This window comes from Aulonocara stuartgranti, assembly GCF_965226115.1.
Source record: "Aulonocara stuartgranti genome assembly, chromosome: 16".
Lineage (NCBI taxonomy): Eukaryota > Metazoa > Chordata > Actinopteri > Cichliformes > Cichlidae > Aulonocara > Aulonocara stuartgranti.
In genome coordinates, this window is record NC_138952.1 from 19,111,134 (window position 1) to 19,119,248 (window position 8,115).

An 8,115-nucleotide genomic window follows, 5' to 3' on the forward strand; every position below is an offset into this window, starting at 1 on the left:
TAATGGTCTAATTGCTGTTTTTGACATTGTCATCGTGATTTTTACTATGATAATTAATGATGTGAAAATCTGATATCATTACTGCCCTTTTTCTTTGAACATTGTCTGTTTTTCTAGTACTTGTATCTCACTATTTACAAATTAATTTTTATTAAGCCACTGTTACGGATTCAAATATTGGGGATGGATACAAGAGGAAAAACCAAAATAACAACACTGGTCCGGCCAGGTTGAGTCAAACGATGATTTTAATGATCACACGCGTGGGAGATGGACACCGTACGCAGACAGCATCAGATCTCAAAATGGTGGAGCATTGCTCAAACTCTTATAGCCTCTGGTGCCTCCACCTATTCATAAAAGCCTAAACATTCACATTCTTTCTCTCACACAGTGCCTAAGCTACGACCTTGGCTCCCTGTTTATCTGCTCCTGCTGAGATGGGGCAGAAAACTCCAGTATGTTCTGTTCTCTTCTAATCAGACAAATAAGGCGATGACTTTCTGCGAACAGTATTTCTTATAACTCAGCAGTATAATGCATCATAAAACAATATCATTCATTCACAATAAATCAGCAGTCTAATGTAATGCGAATCAATTTAACAAATGCAATAGTTATCAGCTTCTTCTAATTCAGGAGAATAATGCAAACTAAAACTACATAATAATTCACAATCTTTAATTAGGGGTCTAACATGGCATAAAATAATATTATAATCCCACACTCCCCCTGTTGAGCTCTTTAGAATAAAGAGCTCACCTACACCCTGTAATCCAGTGTGACCGGGTTCATTTCTTCTCACTCCTGAGGTCCTTTGTCCCCCTGTTGGGCGAACCATATGTGAGATGACCTCTGTGTTTGCGCAGTTCAGATGCAAGAAAAACTATTATTACAACAGTAGCAGGTACAGATGACACTCCCCAGTTCTCCCACAGCTTTATTTTGGTGCTACCTTATACCCTTCAGACGTACTCAGACTAGAACCTCTGTCTGAGGAGCTTTTAGCCTTTATTTTATTGCTGCAGCTACCAGTGTCTTCCAGTTGGGTGATCCTCTGCTCTTCTTTCTTCAACCTCAGGGGTTAGACAACCCTTCAGTCGTTGCACAGATCAGGGGATTATTCTGCCCCGATTTCAAACAACGATCTGTGTATCCTCCAGAAAAAGGAACAGGAACGTGTCCCCCTTTTGACCAAGAGCCTCTTGAACCTCGCTGGTCTGGTGTTCCTGGATTTCCGCCAACCCCTTCATGGTTATTGCTGTGTTTATGGGATCCATCCTTTGAGGTGACTAATCGGAGCCCAAAATGCCATGACACTTGAACCCAGTTGGTGTCTCGGCAGTCACCGTGTCTGTCTCTGCTGCGAGGGATCCTCGTATATCTGTGACCTCGTCTGGTGTCTGTTCCTTCCTCTGTAAGAGACAGAAAACCAAAACACCTCTCTTCCTAGCTCTAATAATCTAATGTTGTTATCTACTGATCTTCTGGCGATTCAGAATTGGTTTAGAACAGGGCTGCCCAATCCCAGTCCTCGAGAGCTACTATCCTGCAGCTTTTAGATGCATCCCTACTCCAACACAGCTGAATCAAATGGTTTGATTACCTCTTCAGCATGCCATCGTGTTTGGCAAAGGCCTGATAACAAGCCATTCAATTGATTCGGGTGTGTGGGAACAAGGATGCATCTAAAAGCTGCAGGACGGTAGCTCTCGAGGACCGGGATTGGGCACCCCTGGTTTAGAATATTCAGAATGTCCCAGGGACTCATTCCAATCATATCCTATGTGTGTGTAAGCGTGTTTGCATTTAGCCCTCTGCACTCAAGGCATTTCCTACACTTTATCAGTCCGGACCATCACGCCGAACGAAGCTTATGACCTTCAAAAGACCGAGTGCCAACTCATTACCGTATAAGCACATTTGCAAGGTGTGTCTGAAAATTATTAAAACCACTCATTTTAACAAAAGACATCAAAAACAAATTAGCCATTTTTAATTCTAACATCTGCCCCCCGTTTTCACAAAAATCATGTGTTTCCTTCTGCCTACCGTCCCACGGTTTCCTCTCCAGTGTGTTCTCATGAACACAGGCATTTTATCTTCTAAACGCTATTCAGTTCATTCCAATGATTAACGCTTAAACATGGAAATAATGATTTATGCTTCTCACTGATTCTCTAAAAAAGTCCGGAAACCTTTTGGGTCACTATTAGCTTAAGCTTTACTATACCTAAGTTATTAAAACACAAATGAAGTCATAAAAATGTTCATATAACCCTTGTTTGATGTTAAAACTCAACTTCCCCCCTTGTTTGACACATTCCCATGTGTCAAATCAACGGAGCTAGAAAATTTAAAAAAAAGGTTAGTGACCTCATATCTTAGAAAGCATGAGACCTTCTCCTATCCAGTGTCGTTGCTCCAGTCCTGTCATCCGGTGCCAGGGAATGAAGTCAATTTAATTGTCATGTTAGATCTGTTCAACTCCTGGCTCCGCCCAGAGCCTGCGTCCGCAGAATTGCCATGAAACAAAACCTGTATTAATATGAACTTCACTGGAATATGAACTTGTTGACACAGCAAAGGAACATTCTCTCCTTCTCGAGGACAGGCACTGACTCCCACTTATCTCCTGGAGCCAACTGTCCCTTATGGAGACACAACATTGCAGCTACAAGGTTTTGCAGATTGTTAAGTTGATCTGTGTGTAATGCTCTGAATCAGGTATGTAAAATTAAATGAATGTTGTTTAATCAACTGCCACTACTTAAAACTTAGCAAAAGATATAACTGAATAAAAGATCACAAAGAAAAGTATGACATCGGTGTTATGTAAGCGCGTGCGGCCTTCTATGCTCGAAGTCACTCCAGTCCATAGATCAGCCAAACATCGCGCTGACTGTAGCTTTTAACCCTTATTAACTTGAGCACAACTGTTTTGATTCAGCCATGAATCCAGCTCACCTGATTCATCACTGAGCCCCACCGTCACTGGCATCTGACAGAGTGGCGCTGCATACTTGTCCTTTAATGTCACTATTTCCAATCTGTTAATTAGAGTGCTTAAACATGAAGTCCACAACAAGTCAATACAGCTGTAAATGTGGCCAATTATCAATCTATTACCAATCAATAATGAAAAATAGCTTTTATTTTATGCATGCTTTTAGTCAACCACTCACCCAGAGGATCTCCAATCCCAGAAAATTCCTTCTCCTTATTTAATGAGTCCGTCCTCCTTCCATGCCCTGGTAACTGGTCCATCCAGAGCCATATCATCTTGAAATATACACACAACAAGCCAAACCACACCTTGGTCACACCAACCCTTTTCCGCCCTGAAGATGTCCAATGCCATCTTAGTCTGGAACAGGCTTTTAACAGTTTTGCAATTTTCATTAGTTTTTATTTTTATTTAGTTTCGACTTCAGATTTTCGAATTTATATCAGTTTTAATTAGTTTTTATCAATTGTTGGCTAGTTTAGTTTAGTTTCTATTTTTTTTTTGTTGAAAATCCTTAGTTTCAGTTTAGTTCCGATTAGTTCCAGTTATATTTTTAGTTGTGTTTGCAAAAATTAAGTGTAACAAAATCTCAGTTTCATCATCAGTCATGCTCTTCTGCTTATCCTTGGGTATTGAGACTATTAACTCTTGCAGCACCAGGTTTTCGTAATTTTGGTTCAAGTCAATTGATAAACTTTTTGAAGGCAATTGACTCACACAGTTATGTAGATGTCCCCGTCCTGTTGTCTCGGGATGCATCACGCTGCCTTGCATGGAGTTAGCTTCTGTTTCTGGGGATGAGGGTTGAGTGTGCTCCCTTACCTTTTCAAGGTAAGCTGGGTTAGCCTTCTTGTGTGACCTTTTCAAGTGCACTTTAAGGTTTGTGGGATTTTTTCCCTTTATAAATGTCCCTCATAATTTGTCTCTTTCCACTACAAGACACTTGCTTTATCCAAAACACAGTCATATTCAAAGTAATCCCAAATTGGACTCTGGCGCTTTCTCCCGACTTTTCCTGACATGATTCTGCGCGTGGACGGAGCAGCAACACAGACGACTCGACTAACGTGCTGCCACCTGCTGGCATAATGAGACGGCAAGAAAAAATCTGGAAACTAAACTTCATTTTCACCCTTGACTATTGTAGGACACGCACACATCAATGAAAACTAAACACATTTTGCTATAAATTCAGTTAATTTTAGTTAGTTTTGTGAACACTCATTACAGTTTTAGTTAGTTTTCCTTTTTTTTTTTTTTTTTTTCGTTAACGAAAATGTTTTTTCACTTCTAGTTTTCGTTATTTCGTTAGTTTTCGTTAATGATAATAACCTTGCTCTGCACACTGGAATAAACATAATCAACATGATCAACATTTTACTGCGTGTTATTTCACCATCTTATCGATTCCAACTCTCCATCCTTATGTGGTTTGCGACATTATGTTTATCCACTCTGTCTCTAAATGTTTGAAGAATTTTTCATGTTTGAAAAATGAAAGTGAAATTTATGGTGTCATCACCCCTTCGGGGCTTACCTTTCCCAGTGTTGATGATATTCCTCCCTATTCTTTGCAAGTATTCCCTTTTGGTGGCGAGAAACTGTTGGTGTGGTCAAGTGGGTGCTGTAAAAACAAAAGCTCAGGACAGAACAGTTATCAGTCATGTACTTCATACAAAATTAGCATATATTTGATTTCATATTGATCCTCTGAGTGTAATGGTACATTTTAATTTGAATTTATCAAAGCTAAACACAATAATTTTTCTTTATTTTGGTCTTGTTCTTGTGCAGCACCACCTCCTATCACACGCCCCTGTCGGTTCTATCCTACTTTTAAATTGCTGACTATTTCAAGAAAGCACCTAAAAAACGGGGACCAGTGTTTATTATTACATATCTCCATTTTGAATGTGACAAGCCTACCATTTCCCTGTTATCCATAGATATTAATAGAGTTTTTTGGCTTTTTTTCCCCCCCTCTATAACAGTTAATTGACTTTTTACAGTGGCCCGCTATGGTTAATAATAACATGTTCAGTCATGAGTGAAATCAAAGCTTTTCTTCACTTTAGCATTTAACCTTCCCAACAATATACTGTGATACATTAATCGAAACACAGCTACTAAAACACACTTTTCTTAATGCAAACATCAGTAACTCAAAATTAGCAACCAAAGGGTTAAGTCTGCAGTTCACACTCATGTGAAGCTACAGCCTCCTCCTTTAGTCTCTGTCATCCTTCTGTTCCTGTAAAAACAAAACAAAGCAAGACAAAACATCCACCCTTCTTTTACAGGCTGGGTGAATTGTTTGTGGACATTTACTAATCCTAAAGTCAGTACCGTTTTTTTCTCAGTATCAAGTCAGTTAAAACTTTTAGTCGTCAGTCCATCACAGGCCAGTCACATGCATACATCCACACACATTCATACCAGGTATTGCTGATAATGGAGTCTCACGCGCAACCTATTCGAGCCTCCATCACAAGCAAGATGACGTCATCATTTTAAAGGAAAACAGTTCCTTGTTTTTTGGACTGGATTGACTCGCTGCAATCCTTTTAGGCTCAGGACTTCTCATGTGATCAATGTCCCATATAAGTGAATTTCTCCAGAGCCCATTACAATCATGGAGAAAAATACGTTGCGACTGTTTCCAGTAAGAATATTTTATAGCGCTTTAAAGTTCAATCTCTCAGGCCTGGATTAAAGAGCTGATTTGTTAAATCAGGAACTCACAAAATACCAAAATATCACCACCGGTGGATCACACCTCTCAGATGTTCTTATTTCAGTGCACTGTAACAAAAGCAAAAACAAATGTAACCAATAAAATACTCATATAATAACAAATACTGGGGCCCATTGCAAACATGTCCAAGCATAAAACCATCTTCCTCTCTCTTAGAGAAAGAAAACAATCCAAACCTCACTGATAAAATAAAGCTAGTGTCAAGCAAAACCCAAAAATCAACCAAAACTTCACCAGAAAGTTTTTCTCGCTCCCGGGACAATATTGTGTAGGAATACAGGTACTGTAACTCCTTTTTGCACTGAAAAAACATGTTGGATTTACTTGATTCAATAGTGGACACTGGTTGCACACAAATGTTTTGCTTTGGCAGAAACTTAAACAACTGAGTTAAATCAACACAACCTTTTCATGTTTAGTAAACCTGTGCATTTTGTGTTCATAAAACACGATTGAAACATGTTCAGATGGAGTAAGTTGAGCTGTTGGAATATTTTAATCCTTCAATTCTGTCAGTTTATTTCAACACTATTCAATAACTTTTATCCTCTTCATTATAATTTAAAGAATTGTATAAGTTTACATTGTTTTAAAAAGTGTTACATGCTTAAAATGATAACTCAATATGAAGAATGCGAATGAAATTGGAGTTCATTGAAAATGGATCCATTATAATTTTTTGTTTTATTTATTTTAATTTTATTTTTCTCCTTGTTACTATGTGGAGTGGTATATTCTGATTGTAAATTTGTTGTTTGGTTTGGGTTAGGACTGGAGATAAATGTTAATGTTAGTTTGTTCCCTGATTTTTGGTGCCCACTTGTAATATAAGTTGGAATGTATACTGAAAAAAATAATCAGTGGGATAAACATAAAAAAATTATTGTAAGCGGCTGCACGAAATTAAGTTATGTTTGGTTAACCTTAGTTTTTTATGTTATACCTGCACACATTTTTCTGGTAACACGAACATGACTTTTTTATGTTGTTGTTATGTTTTTCATTCCGGTCAAATATTTATAGAAACCACTTGTTTATCAGACATGAACTTTTTGTGTTAATTGTATTGGACTACTATGTGTTATATTGACAAGACAATTTTATGGTAAGCTTATTTTATTTTATAACAAATTTCTAATATATAATATATAATCTAATATATAATTGAGTGTTCAATAAATAAAACTAAATTAAGGCTGATCTTACTGTATGTACTGTACACTTTCTCTCAATCAAAGAAATAAGCAAAACATTTTTGAACAATGACCTGTATTTTTGAAAATACTACACAGTTGTAAAAATGGACTTTCAATTCAGGCTTCCAAAATATACATGAGTCATATTTGTACAATGCATCTCTTGAAAAACATTCCACAACATTCCTCAAAGTTATCTGCTGTAACCTGAATTCAACATTGTGGGGCCTTATGACATCGCGCTTATGTAAAAAATAGTTTTTTAAATGTAAGAGCCATAAGGTAATATGGCAACAGGGGTGTAATTATTAAAATGACACAAAGAAGAGACTTAAAATAACATTATAACCCACAGGCACACAACCAAGAGACCTAAACTGATTAGTATTGGCTTGCTTCTATCACTAAACATCACAATCACTAATACTAGACGATGCAATCTGTTTGTAGTGGTGCACCTTGGGAACAAAATTGCAAATTGGTGAAATTGGTGCAAGGCACCATTTCCATTGAGAAAAATGGACATTCAAAGTTTGAAAATTTTTTTTAAAAGAGCCATGGCTTGAAAAGTGAAAACTGCAGTAATAAAGGCCCCAAGTTGAAAAGTGCCAGAAAAATAGGTTTCACTATGTACTGCAACTTTACCAGTGCTGGCTTAAAAGAAAGGATGGTATATATTCGAAGAGGTAAACATGTTGTTCCCACATCATAACTGGAAAACTGTTCAATCGTACAGTCTGGTCCTGAGAACCTGGGCCTTCTTTGAAAGGCTGTTCCTTTTGAGCTCCATAACCAGTTTCTATAATACCTCGAAGGTATACTTTTCCAGTGGGTAGGTAAGGTTCAAAGTGTACATTAGTCCAAACAGCATTGCAGCTGCTAGGGTATAGTTATCCAAATCCTGCCAGACTCTCTGGCCTTCAAGGACTATCCCGATGTCCTCAGGGCTGCCATTGGCATCTCTTGACTTTATGATGTAAATTCCCATGGTTGTTTCCTTATTAGATCGTTGGATAATGGCTTCATCTGTGGCCTAGAAAATGCAGAATTCCAAAATTTAATTAAACAGAACACTGGTCAAAGAACATTATACCAAATCTTATTTCAATCTGTGTCACTATTCCAAAAAATGTTAACATTAACACATTAGGTGAACA